General features: G+C 44.2%; 1 long non-coding RNA gene across 1 annotated transcript; it reads right to left on the minus strand.

Moving 5' to 3' along the window:
* Positions 1 to 498: 498 nt before the first annotated feature.
* LOC147889816 (uncharacterized) lies at positions 499 to 9,890 on the minus strand. The gene is made up of 3 exons (XR_015542926.1): positions 9,478 to 9,890; positions 9,056 to 9,193; positions 499 to 888 (listed from the first exon to the last, which is right to left on the minus strand). It is a non-coding gene; the product is annotated as an uncharacterized LOC147889816 (long non-coding RNA).
* Positions 9,891 to 10,429: the final 539 nt, after the last annotated feature.

The raw sequence follows: 10,429 nt of genomic DNA on the forward strand, positions 1-10,429 counted from the left end.
GTTTTGTCATTCGAGGGCACAATGTTGCAGGTGTATACACAAGCATGTGTCTCTGTGCCAAGTGCACATGTGCAATGTGCTTGTGCCTCTGAGTGTGTGTGTACGTGCGCACGCATGTCTACACACATGTGAGCACGTGCATGCATACTTGAGTGTGCTCGTGCGTGCATGCATGCGTATGTGCATGGGTGTGTACGTGTGCATGGGGGTGCACATGTGTGTGTGTGCACTTGTGCGTGTGCATGTGTGTGTGTGGGTGCACACGCACTTGTGTGTACGTGCGCATGGGGATGCACATGTCCGTGTGTGTGCATGTGTGTGTGTGTGTGTGTGTGTGTGTGTGTGTGTTTGCTTACTAAACATTCTAGCCTACTTCACTAAGGGACCAATTTCTATTTCAATAAAAAATGTCTCATGTATATGCAAATGCCCTACAGAATAATCCCAAGCGGGACTGATCCATAGTAGTCACAAGTAAGAGTGATCCATCAAGCCCCTTATCATAACAGATATAAGTGGGATTGAACTACTCAATCACACTGAAATTAATACGTTGTAAATAGTAGTAGCAATGCAAGTCTGCAAGAAATGGCTAGTTCTCAATGTAGCACAATTGAAATACTCCTCGAAGTTCTTTAATCCCTCATATCATGCTAGAAACTATAGGATGCAAATGCCAATGTAAAGGAGGGGACTACCAGCTCACCTCTTCATATTAATAAATTCATAGAAAGGTTATGGCATCGAATAAGGGCTGAATATACTAACAAAAATTACGAAAGGTTCATAATCAACTCATTGGAGCAGTGGTCAATTCCATAAGTCCACCATATAATTTGTGCCAAAGATATGATATCGCAAATCTGTTTGAAAAGTGCGTCAACTCACCTAGCACCATCACAACAAGACAAAAGTTAGTACTTTTCATACATGTTGTGGAAGCCAAGCTTCAATGCTGGCGCACAGTTGTTATCCATGTCACTCTATTTAGACTAGCAATATTCAAATCTTGGCATTTTCAATTACGAATAAAGGTGGACACCCCAATTAAGGAGAAAAGTATAGAGAAAGTGTAGAAAATTCTATTACAAATTCCAAGGCCTCTCTTAAGCCTAGTCAACTTTAAGAAAGCTCAGGCAATCATAGGCACTAATGAAACCGTGATTGCTTCTTAACTTAAAGGAGCCTGCTATAAATGCTCAGAGGATCTTCCCAAAAATAACCAAGAGTAAAGTTTCCTTTACTAGTAAAAATGCTAAGGCCTTACCTTGTTGCCAAACTTACCAAGTCCTTTCCTTAACTTACCAGGATCTTGTTGGGGTAAAGGCACATTGCCAACCCTTCATTAAAAGATAGCACACCTATGACTGTCTTAAGACAGTCATAGGGTAAACCTAATCCTAATAAAACACAACTGAGTTTGTGGTGTGGCTCATCACTTCACACCCGCACTTGAGTGTCTCTCTCTCTCACTCTCTCACTCTCTTGCTCTTCTTCCCCCTTCACTCCCTTTCAACTGGTATCAGAGCCATTCCCTTCACTCGCTAGCCTACCCACCCCCTTCCGTACGGACAGAGCCATTCCCTTCACTCGCTAGCCTACCCACCCCCTTCCGTACGGACGTACGGACAGCGCCGTACGACCGTACGTCATCCGTACAGTCGTACGGACGAACTTCGAGCGGGCGCAGGCTGTGGCGTGGGCACGGGAGCAGCGCGGACGCGAGCGCGGGTACGGTGGCGCAGCAGATCTTGGCACAGGGCGGCTGCACATTTCGCACACAGGGCGACGACGCATTTCCAAGCTAGGGCGCGAGCATCGTTTTGGCGCGGGCCCTCGCCTTGTCCAGCAGCTACTAGCTGCTCTTCTGTGCAAGAGCAACCTGTGCACAGCATCAGGCTGCGCGAAACCAGAGCGCGCAACGCGCGCTCAGGTACGGTTATCCGTACCTGTTGTACGAATTCCGTACAGAAGTCGTACTGCCGTACGGATCTCCACAGCGCAGGTACAGGGAGCTGTTTTTCGATTTTTGTGCAGCAGGGAGGTACATTATTTCGGTTTTTCGAGAACTGTGTCCGAAGAAATTTTTTTTCTTTGGATCTGGCTGTTGTACAAGTACAGCAAGTACGAAAGTACAAAAGGCATTTTTTGTTTGGGGAAGAAAGAGAGGTGAAACAGCATTCTGCTCTTCATTCCTCTTGCTTAAGGATCATTTGGTGACATTTTCTTGCAGGTCACATTTCTTGTGCAACACTCAGAGAACTTCAGTTGAGCCACGCTTGGCCAGGGCGCATCGAGTTTACTCGATCCCTAACTGTCCATCGTTGACAGTGCTCAAAAGGTTCCTCATTGAGTGTTTGTACGTTGGGATCTGTGTATGTCATTTCTACACAGGGCAGTATATGCATTACATTGGTGGATGATTTTGTCAGAGAGATTTTCATATTGCATGCTACCTCAGTGTTGAGGTGTTCTCCACTTGATTCAGGTCTCAGATCAAGGGGCTTTTGCCCAGACTTTGTTTGATAACACTTGGGTTACCGACAGAGATCTTCAGATGCATTTTCTCCCCTTGGTATAAGGGTGATTGCTTGGGATTTATCCCATCTTCTGTTGCAGGTTTTGTGACAGGCTGAAGTGTCATTTTTTTTTGGGTGTTTGCCAAGTGGTTTCTGCAATTTAACTCAGTGCAATACCTCATCTGAGGTGGGAGAAGTGATCAGTACAGTCAGTACAACAGTATTTGTGCTTTGTCAGATGATTATGCACTGTTAAGCACTTGTTGAGCAGCTGCAGCAGTCTGAAATTACTGTCTTTATGCCTCTTTGAGCACGGTACAGTGTGTCAGAAGGTACAGTATTTGCAGGGTCATTTACTGTTTTGCTGCAGATTTTCCTGACAGTAAAAAACAGCACCATTGAGAGTGCTTCTGGCTCTTGAATAGAGCAGGTTTTTCTGAGAAATCAAAATTTTTATTCAGTCTTTTTACTTCCAGGGAGTCAGGTACTTTCCTCATCTGATATGGCATCAGGGGGAAGTGATTCTTCAATTCTGAACATAAAGAAACTGGAAGGAGCACACAACTATGCATTATGGGCAGAACAGTGCTTGAATGTACTTTTGTTAAAGAAGATTGCTAAGCCCATAAGGGTGAAGGGTGTAAAGCCATCTGACATGGCAACTGATGACTGGGAAGAGCTTGATTTGTCCCCAAGGGCAGCTATCATGCTCACTATTTCAGACACTCTTGTTTTCAATGTTCAGGCTGAAAAGACCTCTTATGGTCTATGGCACAGACTGGAAGAATTGTATGCTCAAAAGAGTTCAGCCAGTAAGGTTTATTGGCTGAAGAAGCTGGTCGATCTTCGCATGAAGGAAGGTACAGCTATGACCTCACACTTGAGTGAGTTCAATGCCATCTTTACACAGCTGATTGCACAGGGGTTGAACCTTGATGAGGAGTTCAAGGCTACTTTCTTGCTGTGTACCCTCCCCGAGAGTTGGGACACTTTCAAGACCACCCTGTCAAACTCGAATGTCACTCTTATTTATGCTGATGTAGAGAGCTCTCTCCTTATGGAGGAGATGAGCAGGAAGAATAATGCGGGCAGCAAGTCTTCAAATGCTTTGTAGGTACAGGATAGAGGCAGGACTCAGCAGAAGGGGAGATCTGCTAGTAAGTCCAAATCCCGCAGTCAGTCCCGTGGCAAAAAGGACATTGAATGCTTTTATTGTGGCAAGAAGGGACATGTGAAGTCTAAGTGCTTCAAGTTCATACGGGATCAGAAAGCCAAGAAGGCTGAATCAAAGGATGCAGGAAATGCAAGCAAAGGCAAAGGCAAGGCCAAGGCAGATGACTTGGATGCAGTGAATGTTGCAGCAGAGGACAATGACAGTGACATACATGATGTTTTATGCTCTTCTGCTGTAATAGCACATGCTTTGGTTATTGATGGCCATGACATGCACACCTGGCTCTTGGATTCAAGTGCCTCTTTTCATGTTACTCCTCATAGGGAGTGGTTTACTTCCTACACAGGTACTCATGGAGTTGTTCATCTTGGGAACAACTATGCATGTCAGATTGCAGGGATTGGCAATATACAGATAGTATTTCCTGATGGACGGTCATTTATGCTTGATGGTGTTCGCCATGTGCCGCAAATTAAGAAAAATCTGATTAGCACTGGCTTATTGGATGACAGTGGTTACCACACCACATTTGGGGATTCCAAATGGGTGATTACTGATGGCCAGACTGTAGTGGCTGAGGGTTTTAAGAGTGATACCTTGTGCCCTCTTTATGTTTCCAGTGTGGGTAATCATGTTGTTGCCATAACCGAGCTGCCAAAGGTTTCATTGTGGCATAGCCGGTTGGGACACATGTCTGTTAAAGGAATGCAAGAACTGTCACGTTTGGGTTATCTGCCGCCTCTTTCTTTTTCAGATTTGCCTACTTGTGATCATTGCATATTTGGCAAGCATTCTGTGACTCCTCATAAGAGGAGAACTCCCCAGAATAGAGCACCGCTTGATCTAGTGCACACTGATTTGTGTGAGATGCCACAGTTATCACTAGGGGGTGCAAAATATTTTATTACTTTCATTGATGATGCCACACGCAAAGTGTGGGTCTATTTCTTGAAGCATAAGGGAGATGCCTTAGATGCTTTCAAGAAGTTTGTTGCTCAGGTTGAGAATCGGACAGGTCGCAGGCTGAAATGCCTCAGGTCCGATAATGGGGGTGAGTATGTGTCACATGCTTTTGTGCAGTTTTGCCAAGCTAAGGGCATCAAACAGGAACTCACAGCCCCTCATAATGCATCTCAAAATGGTGCAAGTGAGCGTATGAATCGAACTATTCAGGAGAAGGTTCGATGTATGTTGTCTTATGCTGCATTACCCCATGGCTTTTGGGCAGAAGCCGTGCAAACAGCAGTTCACATTATTAACAGGTCGCCAAACAAGGCTTTGGAGTTGAAAGTGCCAGAAGAGGTGTGGTCTGGCAAGCCACCTTCATATAAGCACTTACGTGTATTTGGCTGCGAGTGCTTTGCTCATGTACGCAAAGAACTACGCACCAAACTGGATCCAAAGTCTATCAGATGCATCTTTATGGGTTATGGTGACGAAGGTGAAATGGGGTACAGGTTATGGGATCCCGTTAAACGGAAGATTATACGCAGCAATGATGTCATCTTTAAGGAGGATAGTGTACACAAGGAACCCGTGCAACCTGTGGAATACAAGAGGGTTATTTATGATGATGTTGGACAACAAAGAATGCCCATTTATATGCAGCAGCAGGCTGCTGCAGATCACCCTGTTCAAGAGGGTATACAAGCTGAAAATCAGCTAGATAATTTTGCCAATGATGCACCACTAGATATGCCAGCAGATGGGGCTGTAGAACAGCCAGATATGGTGGTACAGCCACCTGTCATGCATGAAGAACAGGCTGGACAGCAGCCTAATCCGGAACATTTTGTTAGGAGGAGCTCCCGTGTACAACGGCCTCCTGCCAGGTTTGTTCCAGGAGCCAATAATGTGGCTGATTTTATCATGCTGACAGATTGTGGTGAGCCTTCCAGCTTCAAGGAAGCTATGGGAAGAACGGAGAAAAAGAAGTGGGAGAAAGCCATGCAGTCAGAAATGGACTCCCTACTTCAGAATGATACATGGGACTTGGTGCAGTTACCTGCAGGCAGAAAAGTTTCGCCATGCAAGTGGGTTTACAAAGTCAAAGTGGATTCAAATGCTTTACCGAGGTATAAGGCCAGATTGGTTGCCAAGGGATTTAAGCAGGAGAAGGGCATTGACTTTGATGAGATCTTTTCCCCTGTAGTCAAGATGACTACTTTGAGAGCAGTGTTAGCTCTTGTTGCTCATGACGACATGGATTTATGTCAGATGGATGTGAAGACAGCTTTTCTTCACGGAGATCTCCATGATGAGATCTATATGAGTCAGCCAGAGGGATATGCTGTTAAAGGGAAAGAGCAGCTTGTGTGTAAGCTCAAAAGGAGCTTGTATGGACTCAAGCAGGCGCCAAGGGAATGGTACAAGAAGTTTGATGCCTTCATGCAGTCCCAAGGGTATCATAGGTGTGAGACCGATCATTGCTTGTACACCAAACGGGCAAAGGATGGCAGTCTGATGCTACTCATTCTATATGTGGATGACATGCTTATTGCCAGTAAATCTCAGCATGAGATTAGTGCTTTAAAGAAACAACTGCATAAGTCTTTTGACATGAAAGACTTGGGTGATGCAAATCATATTCTTGGCATGCGGATTACTCGTGACAGGTCCAAGGGACTTTTGTTTCTGTCACAGAAAGAGTACATTGACAAAGTACTGCAGAGGTTTAAAATGGAGGGGGGGAAGTCTATTAGTACCCCGTTGCCTCCACATTTAAAACTCAGCAGTAAGGACAGCCCCAAATCAGATGATGATAAGGCTGAAATGGCCAAGGTTCCGTATGCATCTGCAGTTGGATCTTTGATGTATGCCATGGTTGCCACTCGTCCGGATATTGCTTTTGCGGTGGGAGTCATCAGCAGGTATATGGCAAATCCAGGCAAGCGGCACTGGGAAGCAGTGAAAGGTGTCTTGAGGTATCTCAAGGGTACCAAAGACTTGTGCATATGCTATGGTAGGCAAGATGCATTGGTGCATGGTTTTACAGATTCAGACTATGCAGGCAATGCAGATAACCGGAAGTCTACTACCGGTTATATTTTCACATTTGCAGGAGGTGCTATATCATGGGTGTCTCGGTTGCAGAAATGCGTTGCACTGTCAACCACAGAAGCTGAATATGTTGCAGCCACTGAGGCCTGCAAGGAAGCAATATGGCTTACTCGGCTGGTGGGAGATTTGGGCATTACAGGAGATATGCCAGTTTTGCATTGTGATAGTCAGAGTGCTATCATGTTGGCAAAGAATCCGGTCTTTCATCAAAAGACCAAGCACATAGAAGTGAAATATCATTTCATCAGGGAGGTACTGGAAGACAAGCGACTTGAGCTTGTGAAAGTGCATACTGATGATAATCTTGCAGATTTGCTCACTAAGAGCTTGCCTACAGAGCGGTTTGCACATTGCCGCCACATCATGGGATTAGGATGAGACCATTCTTATTTTATGGTCTTGTATACAGTAACTGTATATTGCTGTAATTTTTTATTCTTTTCTCCCCTTTAGGCACATTGGCCTTTAGGTGGGAGGTTGTTGGGGTAAAGGCACATTGCCAACCCTTCATTAAAAGATAGGACACCTATGACTGTCTTAAGACAGTCATAGGGAAAACCTAATCCTAATAAAACACAACTGAGTTTGTGGTGTGGCTCATCACTTCACACCCGCACTTGAGTGTCTCTCTCTCTCACTCTCTCACTCTCTTGCTCTTCTTCCCCCTTCACTCCCTTTCAGATCTTACCTTGTTTCCTTACCAAAGTACTTATGAGATAAAATTTATACAATGAGAGCAGCACTTAGATCCCTTGTTATACTAATAATTCAGAACTAAGAAACTACCTTTCAAGGGAGAGACTTGAAAACACGTATCTTCACAAATAAATTAAAGCTAATGAGAGTTTCAAAATGGAGAATCCAAACACAAGCTCAAATTTCTGCTACATCCTCACACTTGAGTCATGAATCATCGAGGGTTCTCCAAAGCTACTCATCACTAAAGCATAGTCCACCTATAAGTACAAAGAAAACCAAGACATCTCTCTTTATCCAACCAAGGACCACAATGCTAGATAACTTAAATTGCATGGAACAAATTTCCATACAAATACGCCCAAGTCCTAGAACATGATCAAACAAATCATTTGAGGAAATAAAATCAGGGGGAGAAACCTTCCTACGTCCAAAAGTTTTTAATTCATATACCCCCACAAAGCAAGGCTTCTTTCCTCAGAAAAATAGTAAAAGTAGATCATGCTATAGCTAGACCACAGCCTAACAGCCTGCCCGCCAGCTCCCTTCAACCCAAAGGCCATTATTTTTGGGGATTTGAGCCATGTAGGTAAAATAGGGTGCTGGCCATTATGTCAAAAAACATCAATACATCCCCCCACATATGCTTAAACCATATCTTGTCAGATCTGATCCATCACACAAAGCAAGAGATGAACTACACTATACTCATGTTCACATATCTACCAGCATCTAAGGGAAGTAAAGATGACAGCAGCAAGCAAGCCCACTCATCAAACCAAGTGAAGATGAAGGCTCTCTCGGGCTTTGAGAAGTGCCAATATCTTGAGATGATTGTTGCCATTTCATACAGTACATATACAGTACATGACTATGAAAGCATGCCAGCCATTGGGGCCTTCCCAATGCTCAAGTACACGATCCAAGCTTGTGGATAAATGAGATGCAAATGTAAACCTATACATAGCTAACATATCAATATTGCTAAGAGCGGACTGGCCAAAGGCACCAATGCAGGAAACGCCTCCCCCTCCTTCATCCTTCCGAAGGCCCTCTATGTGCTTATCATATCAAACTGCCAAATCAGATTCCAATGAGCAACATATGCCTGAGCAGAGTAAGCGGTAAGAACCTTTGCAAACAACAAACCATAAACAGTTTTTTTTAACTCTCTTTTAAACTTTTTGCAGCAAAAATTGAAGCGTTGATGATCCACGGCCTCCTCCTTGCGCAAAAATCCAGTTTTCAAGTCTGTGAGGAGGCGACAAACACCATTCATTCGTTCCCATATCAGCTGATGCCCCATCCACAAAGCTTGAACAAGAGAATTTCCCTTTTCAGTTGCATAAGACGTAAGGTAGTCCATGAGCTAGGATGTAAGGGTCTCGGCAAAAGAGCATAGACCTAATTGGACCTGCCCAGTGACATCGCAGGAACAATTTCTTCTAGGGGAATAGCGTAACCGGGAGATGCAGCCCACGTAACAAGCCTAGGTAGGGAGGGACAATCGTCTTTCGTGTGTAGAAAACCTGCAAACGCTAATCCATGTTCCATCACTAGCTAAAGCGGAGAAGTTTTCAACCAGTACGTCTTTTTTAAAACTTACCCTCGAAAGCTGCAGAGCTTTTTCAAGAGTACACGGTAGAGAAGTAGTCGGGGTAGAGAATCCTGCCCCTTATGCCGTCAAGTTTCCCATGCCATCACACCCATAGAAAAAGCTCACTGTTCCACACAAATCCCTGCTCTGAAAACCACGCACAGGGTTGAGCTTTTTCTTGTGTAGCCTTCAAGCTGCTTCATAGTAAAGAAATGTCGATAGATGTTCATAGATGGCCGAGCCAATCAAAACTTAATGCCAACGTTTTCTCGACGTTTTGTAATGCCCACAGCGTAACAAACTCCTCCATGGTCTATCGAGCACTCACATATCATAGCTCGGACTATCTCACGCAAGAACAATTCCAATCGGTACTTTTGGGTAGTAGATTTCCTGGTAAACCAGCAGGTAGACGGAGAGAACCAACATACCTGAATGAATCCGTCGTGGCTTTCCTAGAGTGAGTGTCGATGCTGTTCCAGCCTTCAAGTAGTGCGTCCAGCTACCTTGAGCAAAATTGCTGTTGCACCCAGAGCCGTATGCGGCCTCTCCTTGATCTTTGCCTATGAAGGCTTGGGCTTTGTTAGTGCAAAAACTGTCCTCAGGTAGAGTTTATATCTTGCCTACCTTCGCGTCAACGTCTCAAAGCTCCTCTTTCCCTCTAGTATTATACACAACGTTCAGTTTCTTGCAGAGGGGGCTTCCCGAGGGCATTGAGGGAGTGGCTATTACAGATTTCTTTTGGCAGTGTGTGAGCACAGAGAACGATCTCTATCTTTCTAGGACACGGTTGAATGTGCAAGTGCTCCAAAGATCCCCCAATAACTAAAATCTTCTCTCTCACCCTTTGGCCATTAAGGGTTGGTCATGGAGATATATGTTCCAAGCACCAAGCGAGTTCCATTTAAAAATATATATGGGCCATTGTACCATTTCAAGACCATAATAGGTGTATAAGTGCACATGTCCATTCAACCATATTACAAATGACATGGTACATCCCAAGGAGGTTAGAAACATAGTAAATCCAGTCTTACAAATCAGAAAGACTCGCCAAACCACCGGAGAAAAAGAGTATGTCCCTAATAATAAACCAAAGATGAATTTCACTAGCAATAACAAAGTTAACATTTTAACCCCAACATTGATCTTAGAGGTGAAGTATTTTGACTTTGAGTCATGGTATTCCCACCCAAGAAACAAGGGTCCCCAAGGGGAAGTGTGTATGTTTTTCCTACCGACCACAATCAGCTTCCATCTCAACAATGATCTTAATATAGCATTCCCTTCTATCAATAAAGGCCAACTATATTCCATCCATCAATTTTCTTACAATTCTCGAAAGTAAGCAAACCTTCTATCATTAGAATTTATATATGCAAA

Source organism: Dipteris shenzhenensis, chromosome 20 (genome assembly GCF_047967505.1).
Source record: "Dipteris shenzhenensis isolate YYH24624 ecotype China chromosome 20, Dip_SZ_1.0, whole genome shotgun sequence".
Lineage (NCBI taxonomy): Eukaryota > Viridiplantae > Streptophyta > Polypodiopsida > Gleicheniales > Dipteridaceae > Dipteris > Dipteris shenzhenensis.